This window comes from Salvelinus fontinalis, chromosome 27, assembly GCF_029448725.1.
Source record: "Salvelinus fontinalis isolate EN_2023a chromosome 27, ASM2944872v1, whole genome shotgun sequence".
NCBI classification, from domain to species: domain Eukaryota; kingdom Metazoa; phylum Chordata; class Actinopteri; order Salmoniformes; family Salmonidae; genus Salvelinus; species Salvelinus fontinalis.
In genome coordinates this window covers 21,441,944-21,463,062 of record NC_074691.1, presented here as the reverse complement: position 1 = coordinate 21,463,062, position 21,119 = coordinate 21,441,944, and the positions used below count along the sequence as shown (strand labels likewise).

At 40.5% G+C, this 21,119-nt stretch overlaps 1 long non-coding RNA gene across 2 annotated transcripts; it reads right to left on the bottom strand.

Annotated features, from left to right (window-relative positions):
• Positions 1-9,579: 9,579 nt before the first annotated feature.
• Positions 9,580-20,884, bottom strand: LOC129825293 (uncharacterized). 2 transcript variants are annotated; one of them, XR_008754845.1, is made up of 6 exons: positions 20,780-20,884; positions 17,030-20,476; positions 16,579-16,754; positions 16,324-16,459; positions 11,950-12,104; positions 9,580-9,902 (listed from the first exon to the last, which is right to left on the bottom strand). It is a non-coding gene; the product is annotated as an uncharacterized LOC129825293 (long non-coding RNA). The 2 variants fall into 2 exon arrangements; XR_008754846.1 differs by having other exon boundaries at positions 17,064-20,476.
• Positions 20,885-21,119: the final 235 nt, after the last annotated feature.

Sequence of the window (21,119 nt, the reverse complement as noted above, 5' to 3'; positions counted from 1 at the left end):
ATTTGAAGTTGAATACCTTAACTGGTAAAGCAGAAGAGGTAGATTTAGTTTATTGGTAAAAGTCAACTGGTATTTTGCAAATGCGAAAGTTCTGCCATTTTTGGAGGGGTGCTTGGTTTAGAGTTGGGTCATTTCTGTGCCCAAATGGGTTTGGGCGACAGCAGAGGAAGAACTGTACATAATATCAAACAGCGTTTGGAAAAATTATTAGAACTAACAAGGACTTCACGAAGCTAGAAAGGGGCTTGTTCCGTGGGCACGCGGGGAGCCAGTAGCAGAAGGCGTTTAATCAGTAAACAATCGGAACGTGTACTAGGACATGTCTCCCTGATACGCACCCCGTGGAGTGTGAATATGGAGACCGCGTATAATTATGTGTGTGTCTGAGAGAGAGAAAGAGAGAGCGAGAACACTTATTAGGAATGGTTGACACACGGCGTTAGTCTACTGTTGTAGCCTGCCTACCTCTTTGGTGGTTGTGACTAGCAACGACCGGAAGTTACTTTTCGTTGCAGGTTAGGAGAGCATTTTAGCTAACCCGTACCCTTTTCCTAACCTTAACCAAATTATCCTAACATACTATTCTAATTTTCCTAATCTGCTATGAAAAAGTCACTTCTGGTCGTAGCGATATACCACATAGTCAAAACCCTATTTGATAGCCTACCGAGAACAGTCAATGGGATCAGTGATGTAAAGTACTTATGTAAAAAATACTGTGAAGTACTATTTGTCGTTTTTTGGTGGTATCTATACTTCACTATTTATATTTTTGACAACGTTTACTTTTACCCCACTAGACGCATAAAGAAAATAATGTACTTTTTACTCCATACATTTTCCCTGACACCCAAAAGGACTCGTTACGTTTGTAATGCCTAGCAGGGCATGAAAATGGTCAAATTCATGCACTTATCAAGAGAACATCCCTGGTCATCTCCACTGCCTCTGATCTGACAGACTCACTAAACACAAATGCTTCGTCTGTAAATTATATCTGAGTGTTGGAGTGTGCCCCTGGGTATCCGTAAAAATGTTTTTAAAAATGGTGCCGTCTGGTTTGCTTAGTATGAGGAATTTGAAATGATTTATTCTTATACCTTCAATACTTAAGTATATTTAAAACCAAATACCTTTAGACTTCTACTCAAGTAGTAATTTACTGGGTGACATTCACTTTTACTTGAGTCATTTTCAATTAAGTTATCTTTACTTTTACTCAATAATGACAATTGGGTACTTTTTCCACCACTGAATGGAATTTAAGATACTGAAGGCTATAGCAGATGTTACCTGAGCACAATGACAAGCGTGACCATAGGCCAGACAGAACCGTGTGAAAATGCACTAAAATAACATTATAAGTCACTGACTGTCCCACTCAACCATATCCAAATATGCCTATCAGTCAAGACAACCTGAGGCCCTTACAGTACCAGTCAAAAGTTTGGGCACACCTACTCATTCCAATGTTTTTCTTTATTTTTACTATGTTCTACATTGTAGAATAATAGTGAAGACATCACAACTATGAAATAACACATGTAGAATCATGTATTAACCAATAAATTGTGAAACAATCAAAATATATTTTATATTTGTAGCCACCCTTTGTCTTGATGACAGCTTTGCACACTCTTGGCATTCTCTCAACGAGCTTCACGAGGTAGTCACCTGGAATGAATTTCAATTAACAGGTCCGCCTTGTTAAAAGTTAATATGTGGAATTTCTTGCCTTAATGCATTTGAGCCAATCAGTTGTGTTGTGACAAGGTAGGGGTGGTACACAGAAGATAGCACTATTTGGTAAAGGACCAAGTCCATTTTATGGCAAGAACAGCTCAGATAAGCAAAGAAAAACAACAGTCCATCATTATTTTAAGACATGAAGGTCAGTCAATCCGGAAATGTTAAGAACTTTGAAAGTTTCTTCAAGGGCGTCACAAAAACCATCAAGCGCTATCATGAAACTGGCTCTCATGAGGACCACCACAGGAAAGGAAGACCCAGAGATACCTCTGCTGCAGAGGATAAGTTCATTAGAATTAACTGCACCTCAGATTGCAGCCCAAATAAATGCTTCACAGAATTCAAGTAACAGACACATCACAACATCAACTGTTCAGAGGAGACTGCGTGAATCAGGCCTTCATGGTCGAATTGTTGCAAAGAAACCACTACTAAAGAACACCAATAAGAAGAGATTTGCTTGGGCCAAGAAACACGAGCAATGGACATTAGACCGGTGAAAATCTGTCCTTTGGTCTGAAGAGTCAAAATGTAGATTTTTGGTTCCAACCACCATGTCTTTGTGAGACACAGAGTAGGTGAATGGATGATCTCTGCATGTGTGGTTCTCACCATGAAGCATGGAGGAGGAGGTGTGATGGTGTGAAGGTGCTTTGCTGGTGACACTGTCTGTGATTTATTTAGAATTCGAGGCACACTTAACCAGCATGGCTCCACAGCATTCTGCAGCGATACGCCATCCCATCTAGTTTGCACTGTTTTTCAACAGGACAATGACCCAAAACACACCTCCAGGCTGTGTAAGGGCTATTTGACAAAGAAGGAGAGTGATGGAGTGCTGCATCAGATGACCTGACCTCCACAATCACCCAACCTCAACCCAATTGAGATGGTTTGGGATGAGTTGGACCTCAGAGTGAAGGAAAAGTAGCCACCAACTGCTCAGCATATGTGGGAACTCCTTCAAGACTGTTGGAAAAGCATTCCTCATGAAGTTGGTTGAGAGAATGCCAAAAGTTTGCAAAGCTGTCATAAGGCAAAGGGGTGGCTACTTTTAAGAATCTCAAATATAAAATATATTTTGATTTGTTTAACATGTTTTTGTTACATGATTCCATATGTGTTGTTTTATAGTTTTGATGTCTTCACTATTTCTCTCCAATGTAGAAAATAGTAAAAATAAAGAAAAACCTGTGAATGAGTAGGTGGGTCCAAATTTTTGACTGGTACTGTATGTTGAGCCAGAGAGCAATGTAGGCCTATTGCAACCCCCCTCAATCAGAAATAAATTCACATAGACTTGATGGGAAAATATAGCCTGCGTCAATGGTAAAATAATGAATTAATAAACATATCCACAAATTCAAATAAGTGGCACACAGCATCATGCGTTGGACAGCTTCAGCACCAAGGACAGTGACTCCAACCAACCTTCTTTTTTAAAGCAACAGACTGCCCTCTGGTGTTTGCCGAATATCTTTTTAAACATTCTTATAGTGCCTTCAGAAAGTATTTATACCCCTCGACCTATTATGACAAAGTGCCCCATAATGACAAAGTGAAAACATGTTTTTAGACATTTTTGCAAATTTATTGAAAATGAAATACAGAAATATCTAATTTACATAAGTATTCTCACCCCTGAGTTAATACATTGTAGAAGCATCTTTGGTAGCGATTGCAGCTGCGAGTCTTTCTGGGTAAATCAAGCTCTTTCAAATGAGTTGTTGATCATTGCTAGACAACCATTTTCAGGTCTTGCCATAGATTTTCAAGTAGATTTAAGTGAAATCTGTAGCTTTGTCACTCAGGAACATTCACTGTCTTCTTCATAAGCAACTCCAGTGCAGATTTGGCCTTGTGTTTTGGGTTATTGTCCTGCTGAAAGGTGAATTCAAATCATATCAAATTTTATTTGTCACATGCGCCGAATACAACATGTGTTGACCTTACAGCGAAATGCTTACTTACAAGCCATTAACCAACAATGCTTTAAGAAGTTTTAAGAACAATTTACATGTAGGTAGAGTTGATCTCCTAGTGTCTGGTGGAAAGCAGACTGAACCAGGTTTTCCTCTAGGATGTTGCTTGGGCTTAGCTCATTCTGTTTATTTTTTATCTTGAAAAACTACCCAGTCCTTAACGATAACAAGCATATCCATAACATGATGCAGCTCCCACTAGGCTTGAAAACATGGAGCGTTCTACTCAGTAATGTGTTGGATTAGATTTGCCCCAAAAATAAAACTTTGTATTCAGGACAAAAAGTGAATTGCTTTGACAAATTCTTTTGCAGTATTACTTTAGTGCCTTGTTGCAAACAGGATGCGTGTTTTGGAATATTTGTATTCTGTACAAGCTTCCATCTTTTCACCCTGTCTATTAGGTTAGTATTGTGGAATAACTACAATGTTGTTGATCCATTCTCTGTTTTCTCCGATCACAGCCATTAAACTCTGTTACTGTTTTAAAGTCACCATTGGCCTCATGGTGAAATCCCTGAGTGGTTTTCTTCCTCTCCATGAAACTGAGTTAGGAAGGACACCAGTATCTTTGTAGTGACTGGGTGTATTGATACACCATCCAAAGTGTAATGAATAACTTCATCATGATCAAAGGGATATTCAATGTCTGTTTTTTTATTTGTACCCTTCTACCAATAGGTGCCCTTCTTTGCGAGGCATTGGTAAACCACCTTGGTGTTTGTGGTTGAATCTGTGTTTAAAATTCACTGCTCATCTGAGGGACCTTACAGAAAATTCTATGAGTAGGGTAGAGAGATGAGGTAGTCATTCAAAAATCATGTTAAACACTATTATTGCACACAGAGTGAGTCCATGCAACGTATTCTTTGACTAATTAAGCACATTTTTACTCCTGAACTTATTTAGGCTTGCCATAACAAAAGGGCTCAATACTTATTGACATTTTAGCTTTCCATTTTTAATGAATTTGTAAAAAAATAACTAATTATGTGGTATTGTGTGTATGGCCAGTGACCAGAAAAATCTACATAATCCATTTTAAATTCAGGCTGTAACAACAAAATGTGGAAAAAGTCAAGTGGTGCACTTTCTGAAGGCTCTGTAGGTCTAGTAACTTTGTAGTGCAACTTGTCTGAGCAAAGAATCGTTTATGAAACAATTTCGCCCTCTTGTGGTTATAGCTTCAACCAGCATGATACTTGATAAAAAATCATCACAGGTCTCACTATCTGACATTGCAGGTGTTTAAGGCTTCATTTACACAGGCAGGATAATTCTGATATGTTTGCCACTAGTCTATGTTTGCTATGTTTGCCATTAGTCTTTTGACCTATCAGATCTGATATTTTGCCTATAATTGGGCAAAAAAACAGATCTGTGTTGCCTGTGTAAACACAGCCTATGTAGGCCTAGCCTATGAATGTCATGAAAATGTGTGAGGTCGAATTAAACCAGTTTTTACTGAAAAAGAAGGCCTACGCCTAAACATCAAATAGACTACATACAGATAGTTCTTTGCTTGCTAGTCCTTATTGATAAGTACTCTGGGTCTGTGGTTTGTCTCGACCAAGTTAACAAAGTAACTTTTAATATTTATATTTTTAGGCTACATCAGTACATCAGTCTGCATCCCGCGCGAGCATCCCACGCAGACTCTAGACAGATGCGACCCGGACCCTGGGGCATGACCGCGGCCTCTTTACATTATAGGGTCGAGGTGTGAGTCAACTCCGTCCGGCGCTCCACAACACAAATAAACATTTATGGAGACTAGACGCTATGAAACTGCCACTGCTGCTGCCCCAGGATCGTGAAGCTGATATTGATCCAGACTAACAGTGACATTTTGAGGGGTAGGGAGACGTCGTGCAGTAGGTGCTTGGGGGGACCTCAGTGTTTATCGTAGAGTTAATTTGAGATATAAGTCGGACGTAGCCTAGATACAGGTCCTATTATTTAGAAGGGTCTCCCTAAATATTCTCCTGCTATAGCTTGGGCTATATGCGGTCTCTGCAAGGTGCAAATTATGTCCAAGGATAATAGCTAAGAGTGCCTTCATCAGGGAATGCACAACTGAATGTTATTGCCAAGCCTTGGTAGTGTTTTATCCCTCTACAATATTGATGTCTCTATCATGACCGGACATTGTGACAAATGGTGTGATCTCAAAACGAGTTAAGGGTACTTTAGTTCCATCTCCAGAATAATAAATGCCCAAGTGACGGCCTGTTGCTCAAGTATCGTGGCCAGACAGAACACGTACTGTGCTAGCTGCACAAACAAGGAGTTGTTAGATCTAACCACCGTTTCGAAGTCGACCCCACTTACCGCTGTGTCCCTATGTAAGGCTGCAGTGACGTGTATTCATGGATGCCAAGGAAAGCCATGCTTCCACCCAAAAATGTCGAATAAAAAAAATAAACAAATAAAAAACGTATCTTTCGTCTCACTGCGTTTCATAATTTCCCTTCAATTCACAAGAGGCTGAATGTATCTCAACAGAGAAAGCATATGTCTCTGCATGTGTAGGCCATATATCTGATGCTGTCTGGTCAAAATAAGTATGGCATTGAACGCAAGGGAAGCCAGCGAGCATTTGGCCTCACTTTATAAAAAAGTGTAAAATAATAGCCAATCAGCATTGAGCTAAAATGAGTGCGCTCAGCTCTGTAAACAGTCCTGGAACACCAAAATAGTGTCAAGGGAAGACAGTTTGGGTTTGGCTTCACTCCAATCACATCAAGAGCCAAACATCATTGACAGAAACAACTTGAATTGTTGCACCTTGTTGTGTTGTTGTCCTCCGGTAGATAGCTAGCTAGCTAAAATAGGATATTTCCTAAATTAGCCATGGATGGAGATAGGGATTTGGACTTGTGGTTTCACTTCATTCTCCGTACTGGCCAATGATTATAATGGCGATTCTGGTCCAACCATAAATTCATACATTGTGCCCCTGGCCTGGTAGGATGGAAGTTCAATATGTAGCAAAATGTAGAAGGCTGATGTTAATTTAACTAGCTGACTCAACTTGTACTGTATGACAGAGTCATAGACCGTTTCATCAACATAAAAGAGAGGAGGATGGCATTGAAGTTTCTCTACAAGTAGGGTGAGTCAACATGTTTTTTTCTACTTGCACGAATGCACACACACACACACACACACACACACACACACACACACACACACACACACACACACACACACACACACACACACACACACACACACACACACACACACACACACACACACACACACTCACAGAGAGAAATCATAACCATGGACAGCCACATATTTACACTGAACAAAAATATAAACACAGTGTTGGTCCCATGTTTCATGAGCTGAAATAAAGCTGAAATAAAAGATCCCAGAAATGTTCCATATGCACAAAAATATGATTTCTTTCAAATGTTGCACTCAAATATGTTTATCTCCCTGTTAGTGAGCATTTCTCTTTGGTCAAGATAATCCATCCACCTGACAGGTGTGGCATATCAAGAAGTTGATTAAACAGCATGATCATTACACTGGTGCACCTTGTTCTGGGGACAATAAAAGGCCACTCTAAAATGTGCTGTTTTGTCACACAACACAATGCAACAGATGTCTCAAATTTTGAGGTAACGTACAATTGGCATGCTGACTGCCGTAATGTCCACCAGAGCTGTTGCCAGATAATTGAATGTTCATTTCGCTACCATAAGTCACCTCCAAAAGTTTTTTTGAGAATTTGGCAGTACGTCCAACCGGTCTCACAACCGCAGACCACGGATAACCACGCCAGCCCAGGACCTCCACATCCGGCTTCTTCACCTGCGGGATCATCTGAGACCAGACACCGGGACAGCTGTGGGTTTGCACAACTGAATAATTTCTGCACAAACTGTCAGAAACCGTCTCACGTAGCTCATCTGCATGCTCGTCATCCTCACCAGGGTCTTGACCTGACTGCAGTTCGACTTCGTAACCGACTTCAGTAGGCAAATGCTCACCTTCAATGGCCACTGGCACACTGGTGAAGTGTGCTCTTCATGGATGAATCCCAGTATCAACTGTAACAGGCAGATGGCAGACATGGTGTATGGTGTCAAATAGGCGAGCGGTTTGCTGATGGTGTTGTGGACAGAGTGCCCCCCCCCCCCCCCCCCCCCAAAAAAAAAAAAACTCTATGTGAAGATGTCGAGCTTCATGAGACAAATGGTGATCACACCAGATACTTACTTATTTTTTATAAAAGTATCTGTATGCCCAGTCATGTGAAATTCGTAGATTAGTGCCTTATTTCTTTATTTCAATTGACAGATTTCCCTATATGAACCAGTAAAATCTTTGAAATTGTTGCATGTTGTGTTTATATTTTTGATCAGCGTAGCTTACGTCAATTGGACTAAATAGTTTTCGGTATCTTTTAGTTGTCACTGTATTAGATTAAGCATTGGTGATTTGATGATGTTGAAATGTTGAAGTTGAAATGGTGCTGGAATAGTGGAGGCAGCTCCTATTTTCTTTGGGACTTGCGGTAACTCAGTGGTTCTAAATCAATAGTTATTTAGTAGTTGTGAAAATGTCGGAAACATTAACTTACTTGACCATGCTGTAGGTGTAACTGTTTGTTACATGCATGTTTGTTACATGCAATATGCTTTGTGGACTTCACTGGACAGAGTTTGCTCTACGGTTTTGTGATGAAATATAGGTGTGGTTGAATTTATTCTGCCACTGTGTCTCCTTATTGTCTCAGCCTTAGGCCTATATATCACGGTCGCAAGGCATTTGAACTAACAGGTAATAGAGCAAACAATGCAACTATCACAACACATAATTTGTCATATGGCTTTTTTTCTGGCTTCCCCACGCACCGCTACTGGTAGGCCTACCAGATACATTGTAACAGTGGATGAAATCAAATGGAGCAACTCCCCGCTGTGAAGTCATTATGCACGCGACCGCTGCAGTGATTACTGAAACGTAGCCTCCATCCGTCAGTGGCCTTAAAAGTCAACTGAAAACTCAGCAGACAATGAAATCAATGAAACGCTGTTGGCAAACCTAACATTTCAACAAAACCGTTCGAGTGCAAGTTTGCAGTTTGCATGAAGTGAAAACTTTAAAAAGTTGTTGGGAACTTTAGGAATTTCCTGTCAATGAGAATCTATAGGCTAGAGGCTATTTCAATCAAAGGCTATGTATATGAAAAGCACACACAAAAAGAGAAAAACCTATATGGACATTCTGTCTCATTCATGGTAGTTATGCACTGATATCATTGACAGCCTTCCCTGTTACTTTTGAATTAGCTGGCGGTGACAACATTCCATGCATTTTATAGTAGGCATACCACCTCTGCTTGCCATGCCAGAAAGTCCTCCAGAAGTACTGCCAGCTCTTTTGGTGAAACCGCCTTTCGTCCTAGTCAAGAGGACATGAGTTAAGCATTAAACATTTGTATTATCATATGCAAATGAAGAGTGAGTCAGTTTGCTCTTAGATTGGGAACATGGCGTCTGACGGCATGAAGAGAATGCGTCATCTTGTCATGGGAGGAGGGGGAGATGAAGGGAGAGCAAAGGAGCATTACTCCAAGCAGTGGGGCCTAAGGGAAGGGCTGCTGGGCAAGCTAATTGCCTTGTCTCATCTGCTGTACTTATCCACAACAAATCCAAATTGAGTCTCGAAAGGTGTCTTTTCCAGTTGATTAGTAAACATCTATAACATTCTGTGGATCACAATGAAAATTCACTCTGTGGGGATTTCTCTAAATCTTATTTGGGTAGTGCTTATAAATAATGCAATATGTGTACACTGTACAGTAGAGGAGCACCATAAACCAAATCAGTACACTACAATAAATACTTTATTTACAAAACTTAGGCAAGTAAAACAAATAATTTGTATGAAATTGTATAGTATTTAAACAGTCTGAACATGTATGTAAAAAATATCAATGAAAGGTCCAGGAAAGGCATATACAGGAATCCCAGAGTCTTTGTCACGATATCAACTATGTTTTCCTGAGATCATTGATTATAATGTTATCTGTCAAAGCTATGAATATGGCTTGATTAAAACCCTGTGTTGTAAAGAAATCCCCTCTTTCACTGTCTGCTTGATGATGTCCTTCTTGTTAGACAGGTTATACCGGGGGCACATCTCAAACACCTAAGAGAGATCACACAATGGAAGATAATGATCTACACAAAAATATTTTAAGGACAATTCCACCCTTTTTCAACATCAAATTCATCCTCTCCAGCACCACCCCACCATTAACATATCATATCCAGCACCACCCCACCATTAACATATCTCCAGCACCACCCCACCAATAACATATCTCCAGCACCACCCCACCATTAACAAATCATATCCAGCACCACCCCACCATTAACATATCTCCAGCACCGCCCCACCATTAACATATCATATCCAGCACCACCCCAACATTAACATATCTCCAGCACCACCCCACCATTAACATATCATATCCGGCACCACACCACCATTAACATATCATATCCAGCACCACCCCAACATTAACATATCACATCCAGCACCACCCCAACATTAACATATCACGTCCAGCACCACCCCAACATTAACATATCATATCCAGCACCACCCCACCATTAACATATCATATCCGGCACCACCCCACCATTACCATATCATATCTGGCACCACCCCACCATTAACATATCATATCCAGCACCACCCCAACATTAACATATCAACTCCAGCACCACCCCACCATTAACATATCAACTCCAGCACCACCCCACCATTAACATATCACGTCCAGCACCACCCCACCATTAACATATCATATCCAGCACCACCCCACCATTAACATATCATATCCAGCACCACCCCACCATTAACATATCATATCCAGCACCACCCCACAATTAACATATCATATCCAGCACCACCCCACCATTAACATTCATCTCCAGCACCACCCCAACATTAACATATCATTCCAGCACCACCCCACCATTAACATATCTTATCCAGCACCACCCCACCATTAACATATCATATCCAGCACCACCCCACCATTAACATATCTTATCCAGCACCACCCCAACATTAACACATCATATCCAGCACCACCCCACCATTAACATATCATCTCCAGCACCACCCCACCATTAACAAATCATATCCAGCACCACCCCACCATTAACATATCATATCCAGCACCACCCCACCATTAACATATCTCCAGCACCACCCCACCATTAACATATCTCCAGCACCACCCCACCATTAACATATCTCCAGCACCACCCCACCATTAACATATCTCCAGCACCACCCCACCATTAACATATAATATCCAGCACCACCCCACCATTAACATATCATATCCAGCACCACCCCACCATTAACATATCTTATCCAGCACCACCCCAACATTAACACATCATATCCAGCACCACCCCACCATTAACATATCATCTCCAGCACCACCCCACCATTAACAAATCATATCCAGCACCACCCCACCATTAACATATCATATCCAGCACCACCCCACCATTAACATATCTCCAGCACCACCCCACCATTAACATATCTCCAGCACCACCCCACCATTAACATATAATATCCAGCACCACCCCACCATTAACATATCATATCCAGCACCACCCCACCATTAACATATCATATCCAGCACCACCCCAACATTAACATATCGCATCCAGCACCACCCCACCATTAACATATCATATCCAGCACCACCCCACCATTAACATATCATATCCAGCACCACCCCACCATTAACATATCATCTCCAGCACCACCCCAACATTAACATATCTTATCCGGCACCACCCCAACATTAACATATCATATCCTGCACCACCCCACCATTAACATATCATATCCAGCACCACCCCAACATTAACATATCAGATTCAGCACCACCCCAACATTAACATACCATATCCAGCACCACCCCAACATTAACATATCTCCAGAACCACCCCACCATTAACATATCATATCCAGCACCACCCCAACATTAACATATCTTCAGCACCACCCCAACAGCGGATTTTTGTTTTGGAGTAAAAAATGATAGAAGATAAGTGTTTCCGATGACATCATCCGGAGAGAAGGATTACATCATCTGGTGTGCAGAATGTGATTTTAAGTCAAATCTGGACATTTGAATAACGTTGGATATATGTCCTCTTACTCTATTGTAGATGTGCTTCATTGTCACATCCGCCAGGTCTGTGTATTTCAGCAGTGTCTTCACTCTCTCGCTCAGCTGGCAGTCTGTTGGAGGCTTCCTGATCATCTTAACCAATGGCTCGTAGTCTGAGCTGTCACCAGACTCATCCACCAAGCCTGATTATCAAATTACATAATTACATCAAATTAGATTGCAAATTCATAAATTGTAACATAGTTTCTAAATCACAGGCCTAATCCTAATTCCTACAAAGCACGCCTGGCTCTGGCCTGGGACAAAGTCCCCTTATTTGAGATTACAAGGGGAAAATGTTAGATGGGATGTGCACTGTATTCTGACTGACACGGGGATATGTCAAGAGCTTGACATTAACTTTTTTAGCCACTTGTCCATCGGACAAGTAGGACAAAAGCTGAAGTTACTTGTCCCAAAGAAACAAAAGGTCTGTAATGCCAACGGCCAAAAGGGTGACTGAAAATTAGTGAAGTACATAGGAGGGATCTGAAATCATTTTTTGTGCTTGCTCATTGACGGTGTTATCGCCTCTAGCGGCCATTCCAATTTTATTTTATTTCTGTACAAAAAAAAGTTGAGCTCGCATGTTACGTACGCTATCCTGCCTCTCGTGGGCTCATGAAATACTCAACGAATTGTGTGATGGGTGGGAATGTGCAGATTTCACCATTCCTTTCTCCGGCCATTGTATTGGGCAGTTTAATGTCTCAGTCCCTGGAGCAAACACGTTGTGCTATCCATGAGCATGAGTACAGGACATCAATAAGCTGCTCCCAAACAATTTAAACCAGCGTCAGGAAATTGAGTCTATCATAGTTCCCGTGGGATTCAATGACATTATGAAGGGCAGCTCAGAACAGCTGAAAATTGATTTTAGAGAACTGATTGGGCCACTACTTGACACCAACAAATGGCCCATAATATCTGTCTCGCTGCCTAAATCGTGGCATTGAATGGTTCAGCAGACTTTTAGCCCTCCATAACTGGCTTCGAGACTAGTTGTCATAATGCTACAGCAAATGTACATTATCCCAGGGGCGTTGGAAGACACAATGTAAGTAACCTAATTTATTTCCCTCTTACTGCCCTGAATGCCTCTGCTGATCCCACAGCTTATGTATGCAGTAGTCATGTGCCTATGAACCAGAGTGATACTGTTAGCACTGAGGCAGTGTGCCCTAGTTGGAAGTCCACTGTGTGCAGCTCACCCTGCACTAACATAAATAACATGAGCATGTCTACCTCTGCTAAGCTTCCCAGTAAAGCAAGAAAAACAATCAAGCATCCAAGAAAAGTGCAACAAATAGCCCACGTTAACATATGTGCTGAAGAAACAAGGTTCATGAAATCAATAATTTGCTAGTAACAGGTGACATTCATATTATGACAATATCTGAAACTCACTTAGATGATACAGTGGTAGCAATACATGGTTATAAGAGCTACAGAAAATACGGAAATGCCAAAGTTGAAGCTGTGGCCGTTAATATTTAGAACCCCATTTCTGTAAAGCTGAGAGGATCTCATGTTAAATACTGTTGAAGTAATATGGCTACAGGTTCATCTGCCTCGCCTAAAGCCCATTCTGGTGGGAAGCTGCTATAGACCACCAAGTGCTAACAGTCAGTATCTGGATAACATATGTGAAATGCTTGATAAGGTATCTGATATCAACAGAGAGGTATATTATCTGGGTGATTTAAATATTGACTAGCTTACATCAGGCTACCCACTCAAGAGAAAGCTTCAAACTGTAACTGGTCCCGTGTGGCTCAGTTGGTAGAGCATGGCGCTTGCAACGCCAGGGTTGTGGGTTCGTTCCCCACGGGGGGACCAGGATGAATATGTATGAACTTTCCAATTTGTAAGTCGCTCTGGATAAGAGCGTCTGCTAAATAACTTAAATGTAAATGTAACTAGTGCTTGCAACCTGGTTTGGGTTATCAGTCAACCTACCAGGGCAGTTACGAACAGCACAGGAATGAAATCATCAACATTTATTGATCACATCTTTACTAACGCTGCAGAAATGTACTTTAAAGCAGCATCCAAATCCATCGGATGTTGTGGTCACAATATAGTAGCCATATCTATGAAAACCAAAGTTCCAAATACTGGGCCTAGTATAGTGTTTAAGAGGTCATACAAGTTTTGTAGTGATTCCTATGTTGTAGATGTAAAGAATATTTGTTGGTCTGTGGTGTGTAATGAAGAGCAACCAGACACTGCACTTGACACATTTATGAAATTGTCGTGAGGTTGTGTGTTCGAATCTCATCATGGACAACTTTAACATTTTAGCTAATTAGGAACTTTGTAACTCTACAAATACTTTTAAACTACTTTGCAACTATTTAACATGTTAGCTAACCCTTCCAATAACCATTTTAACTAACCCTTCCCCTAACCTTAACCCTATAATTAACCAAAGCAACAATAAATTGGAATTCGTAACATGTCCTACGTTTCACAAATTTATAGCAAAATGTATACGAATGTTACATATTGTACGAATTTCAATTCGTAACATATCCTACGAATTGCAATCACAAGTTAATACATACCATACGTAACATATCACACAAAATCAAATGTTTCGGATTTATGTACAGAATAATACAAAATGCTCTGAGACCAGGTTGCATTGGCTATCTGTGTGTATGTTTGCTGAAGAGGTCGCAGATGGAACGAGTGACTCACAGTCAACGAGCCTCGCTGGTTGTGTGTCTTATGGGTTGTAAATCATCGTGGGCTGCAGAGCAATTGTGCTGTCCTCAGAACTGGATAATTATAAATTGATTTACATTTTTGCCTAGGCTACTATATGCGTTGTAGGTTGCCCATTGACATAATATGAAAATTGGCCTAGCCCAACTACGCATTATTTATTTCATAACCTTTCGTCAGTTGTAGGCTAACTTTTCTTTTGACTCATTCGATTTTTCCATCTTGGTATCGTTTGCTCAATTTCACTTCTTGTGGCCTAAAATATTGCTCATTCAAAATAAATCTGATTGAGAATAGTATAGACTGCAACTTTAGGACATTAAACACTGTATTAGAATAGTTTGGAAAATACTCATCATTTTAATTGTCTTAATGATTTTATGATATTTTAATTAGTAAGATTAGGCTTTTGGTCGGTGGCAAAAGGAGAATTTCCTTCCCTGCCTCGCATGCATGTAATGCTTTGCTCAACTATACGGTTTGTTAAAATGTCTAATTTGATTTCTATATCTTGCTATTGTTTCTTATATCCCTTTCATTATTACCTTAGGCCTCCCATGTTTTGGGGTTATTCAAAAACAACTTAAAACTTGTTTGACCATGAACTAGCGCGGCAGGAAAAGTCTAGCATGCCTTAAACTGAAAGAGTGGCTTAATAGGCCAAGTCATGTTCATATCAAATGGAGAGAAAATATCAAATATGGGCTTCTATAACAATAAAACACCAGTGTGCGTTATAAAAATAGATTTTGGCTATTGGCCCAGATCATCCAACATTCTAGAGAGCGAAAAAACACAATATATTTTCTGACCGGATATTCTGCGCTGCTTTGATGAGACTCTTAGTATCTACATTCTTCTCTTGCTTTGTGTAAATATAACATATTTATTGAAATAGGCTATAGCAAATAGGAATATAAGCAATTTAGTGAGAATGTCAGAGCAGCTTACCGATCACTGTACCTGTACACAGCCAATCTGAAAATAGCACACCCAAATACCTCATCCCCATATTATTACTTACCCTCTTGCTCTTTTGCACCCCAGTATCTCTACTTGCACATCATCATCTGCACATCTATCACTCCAGTGTTAATGCTAAATTGTAATTATTTTCGCCTCTAGGGCCTATTTATTGCCTTACCTCCTTACATTTGCACACAATGCATATACATTTTTCTATTTTTCTTTTCTGTTATTGATTGTACGTCTGTTTATGTGTAACTCTGTGTTGTTGTTTTTGTCACACTGCTTTGCTTTATCTTGGCCAGATCGCAGTTGTAAATGAGAACTTGTTCTCAACTGGCCTACCTGGTTAAATAAATTAAAATAAAATTTAAAAAACATGCACTGCCCTGATGTGTGCTGCCTTTTCCAATTCTGATCAGAATTAAAAGCATTAAGAGTGTTTGATATTGTGATTTTTTTTACTTGTCCTTTCGGACAACTGAAATCTATATTCTGGTTGCCCAACAGGTTTTTTAAATTGCCCCGGAGAAGCCATAATGTCGAGCCCTGTATGTATTGTTTACTCACTTCTTGTCAGCATGAAAAATATATAATTGAAGCACAACTTAAATCTCTGTAGTAAAGGCATAGATGAGCTAAAAATTTAAATGAGACCATTCTAACCTGTGTTTCTGTGGTTAGACACTTAGATTGGGCCCAATAGTGCAATTAAAAATGTTTCACCATGAGGTGACTGTTTCTCTGGCAGCAGTGACTTTGAAGATGCTTTTCCTCTCACAGCTTGAGAAGTTTCAGGTAACTGCAGCAAAACAGAGATAAACACATGTGTATGAACAGAGGCTACATTCTCCACGTTTTACAATAGATTCTGATGTTGGTCTTAGAATTCTGTTCCATATCAGGCCAAATGATAAGTACCTCTTCTTCTTCGTCAACGTATTCTAAATCTGTTTGATGTCAAACAATTCATCAGGGCCATCTGATAAGTCTGAAGAATCGTCTGTTATCTCCTGTAACGCTTCCGATATATAGTCAGGACCCGAAGTCTCATCCCATCTCTCAATGGAGTCACGGCTGTGATTTCTTGGAAACTGCTGCAATGAAGTCATCAGAACAGAAAAATTATGAAGGCTTCAATGTAAAACTTCTAATTACAAACTGCTAACATAATAGAAATGACAAACACACTTCAATTGAACTATAACTGGCTCTTGTGATCTCCGTGGGTATATGAAAAGTGGAGCATGACAGTCTTTCCTTGATAATGGTCATCTAATGTTGATTATTGGCATTATTCAAAATATTTGGGTCTATTGCAGATATGTCTGACAACATTCAACTCCTCCTTAATTTCCTCCTATTTTTTTACCACATCTAATTTCTCCTCTTTCTTCACAACATACTCTGATGGCAGAGAAACTGGCAGAAACGACCAAGGCAGCACCGGTCTGGCGTCAGATTCCACCTGTAAATCATAAGATCAACATGTACCAATACAATGGTGACATGATGTTATATTAATTTTGTGTAAATTAATCACGGGATATTCCGAGACTCAAAGTAATTATTATAGAGAACTTGCCTTAAATGCAGACAGTCCTTCACGGGGAAAAAATAAATAAATGATACCACCCTTTGAAAAATGTTTTGTCCAAATCCCCAGTTTCAGATGAGTAGTGGAACACTTCATCAGGGTAAGCTGAATCAAATAAGTTGAGGTTAGACATTTGGTCTGACACTTTGAAGAAGACGCTGGATGGTATAGCATCTGCAGCAGCGTTGTAGCAGGCCATTAGTGAACATTTGCCCTGTCTGCTTGACCTCTGCCCATCTGGAGACAACATATTTTACAGCTATAGATTTGTCTGGGTTTAAGCTTTAAATTGTATGACTAGGGTCACATCAAGGAGTTTAAAGTAGCGGGTGACTAGAGGAGAGGTAAAGAGTGCTTCGTCCCTTGAGCTAACAGTAGTCACTATAGCACTTCCGGTCAACTTAAGATATTTCCTTTGGGTGCAGTGTGCTTTCTTTCTGTAATGTAACGTAAAGTCTATTAAAACAATAACCAACAACCCCAAGTCATAAAATAACCATATACCTCAAATACATAGCTAGGTTGGAGTTATAGAGGCGGCAGATAGCCTAGTGGTTAGAAAGGGTAGAAATGTTGCTGGATTGAATCCCCGAGCTGACAAGGTAAAAAATCTGTCGTTCTGCCCCTGAACAAGGCAGTTAACCCACTGTTCCCCGGTACGCCGCCATTGTAAATAAGAATTTGTTCTTAACTGACTTGCCTAGTTAAATAAAGGTTAAATAAATAAATCAAATAGAATGACTTGAAGAGATTTAATGCAGTGATTAAAAAAAGATATATATTTTTTTTTATTTCCCCTTTATTTAACCAGGTAGGCTAGTTGAGAACAAATTCTCATTTACAACTGCGACCAGGCCAATATAAAGCAAAGCAGTGCGACACAAACAATAACACAGTGTTACACATGGAATAAACAAGCTTACAGTCAATAACACAATACAAAAAAAAGAATGTCTATATACAGTGTGTGCAAATGGCGTGAGGAGGTAAGGCAATAAATAGGCAATAGTAGCAAGTAATTACAATTTAGCAAATTAACACTGGAGTGATAGATGTGCAGATGATGATGTGGAAGTAGAAATACTGGTGTGCAAAAGAGCAGAAAATTAAATAAAAACAATATGGGGATGAGGTAGGTAGATTGGATGGGCTATTTACAGATGGGCTATGTACAGCTGCAGCGATCGGTTAGCTGCTCGGATAGCTGATGTTTAAAGTTAGTGAGGGAAATATAAGTCACCAGCTTCAGCGATTTTTGCAATTCGTTCCAGTCATTGGGAGCAGAGAACTGGAAGGAAAGGAAGCCAAAGCGGATGGCACTGTGATAGACTGCTTCCAGTTTGTTGAGTTGAGTTCCTGTACTCCCTGATGAAGGCCATGCAGCCGAAACGCGTCGGTTTTTAAACAACTTTGTTTCTATTGAACATGCCATACTAATAAAGGCATTTTAATTTATTATATGAAGAGTGCCTTGGTCCTCCTTTCTTTTTGATGACCTATTTACACCTTTTACCAAAGAGGACCTTCTATCTACCAAAATATACTATAGTGTACCTTAGTAGCGCTTCCCTTCCTCCTCTTTCTACTTGTTGAGTAGAGTGTTGGAGGCTATTTTGTAAATGACATTGCCGAAGTCGAGGATCGGTAGGATAGTCAGTTTTACCAGGGAATGTTTGGCGGCGTGAGTGAAGGAGGCTTTGTTGCACAATAGAAAGCCAATCTAGATTTAATTTTGGATTGGAGATGTTTAATATGAGTCTGGAAGGAGAGTTTACAGTCTAGCCAGACACCTAGGTATTTGTAGTTGTCCCCATATTCTAAGTCAGAACCATCCAGAGTAGAACAGGAGGGCTTCTTAAAGAAAAACTAACAGGTCTGTGAGAGCCGGAATTCTTACTGGTTGGTAGGTGATCAAATACTTATGTCATGCAATAAAATGCAAATGAATTACTTCAAAATCATACAATGTGATTTTCTGGATTTTTGTTTTAGATTCCGTCTCTCACAGTTGAAGTGTACCTATGAAAAAAAATACAGACCTCTACATGCTTTGTAAGTAGGAAAACCTGCAAAATCGGCAGTGTATCAAATACTTGTTCTCCCCACTGTATATACAGAGAACAGAGTCGGCCCGAGAATTGAACCCTGTGGCACCCCCATAGAGACTGCCAGAGGTCCGGACAACAGGCCCTCCGATTTGACACACTGAACTCTGTCTGAGAAGTAGTTGGTGAACCAGGCGAGGCAGTCATTTGAGAAACCAAGGCTGTTGAGTCTGCAGATAAGAATACGGTGATTCACAGTCGAAAGCCTTGGCCAGGTCGATGAAGATGGCTGCACAGTACAATCTTTTATCGTTTAGTACCTTGAGCGTGGCTGAGGTGCACCCGTGACCAGCTCGGACACCGGATTGCACAGCGGAGAAGGTACGGTGGGATTCAAAATGGTCGGTGATCTGTTTGTTAAATTGGCTTTCGAAGACTTTAGAAAGGCAGGGTAGGATGGATATAGGTCTATAACAGTTTGGGTCTAGGGTGTCACACCCTTTGAAGAGGGGGATGACCGTGACAGCTTTCCAATCTTTAGGGATCTCGGACGATACGAAAGAGAGGTTGAACAGACTGGTAATATGGGTTGCAACAATGGCGGCGGATAATTTTAGAAAGAGAGGGTCCAGATTGTCTAGCCCAGCTGATTTGTACGGGTCCAGGTTTTGCAGCTCTTTCAGTACATCTGCTGTCTGGATTTGGGTGAAGGAGAAGCTGGGGAGGCTTGGGAAAGTAGCTGCGGGGGCTGCGGAGCTGTTGGCCGGGGTTGGGGTAGCCAGGAGGAAAGCATGGCCAGCCTTAGGGAAATGGTTATTGAAATTCTCTGTGGTTTATTTATCGGTGGTGACAGTGTTACCTAGCCTCAGTGCAGTGGGCAGCTGGGAGGAGGGGCTCTTGTTCTCCATGGACCTTACAGTGTCCCAAGATTTGGAGTTAGAGCTACAGGATGCAAATTTCAATTTGAAAAAGCTAGCCTTTGCTTTCCTGACTGACTGTGTGTATTGGTTCCTGACTTCCCTGAACAGTTGCATATCGCGGGGACTATTCGACGCTATTGCAGTCAGCCACAGGATGTTTTTGTGCTGGTCGAGGGCAGTCAGGTCTGGAGTGAACCAAGGGCTATATCTGTTCTTCTCTGGAGGTGGTATTGTCTATCACGTGGTCTGGTATACCGCTAGAAAAAAGAGAAAAAAAAGATAGTTGAGATGTTTTAAAATCCAATGGCTATTCTGTAGAGATTTGACTATGAAAGTCTGCAATTGGGCAGCTGGCTTTCCTGAATTGGCTCGCTCGACTAACGTTTAGCAGACAGACTCGTTCTCAAGACTATAGAAAGCTGCATTCATCACTATCGTATAGATCTAGCCTTTATTTTTTCTTAATCCTTCGAAATGAATTTATTTGTCGGTAGAATGATAGTTCGACATGCAATTATATTTGATTTTGCAATGTATAATTAATTGATCACTGTACTTACATTGCAAAAAGCCATGCCCGCTCCTGAATCTGTTGTTGACGATTTTATCATTACGTGCCTGCTGCGTGATGACGACATCAACTAGCGTCTCAGCTAACGATATCAAAATGATACAAGTTGCTAATTTCATGTTGCTAATCAAGAATCGCATTACTACCTAATATCAAAAAGTAGTATGAAGATATGGTATACGATTACTTAGAGATGTAATAAGAGTAGTTTTATGGAAACTTCACTGGCCAAACTTCCCAGGTTGAAGATGTATTAATTTTTTTGACCTATCTCGCAAACTTCTACAGGAAGGAAGGAACACCCCGACCCACATGACAACCATTGTCCA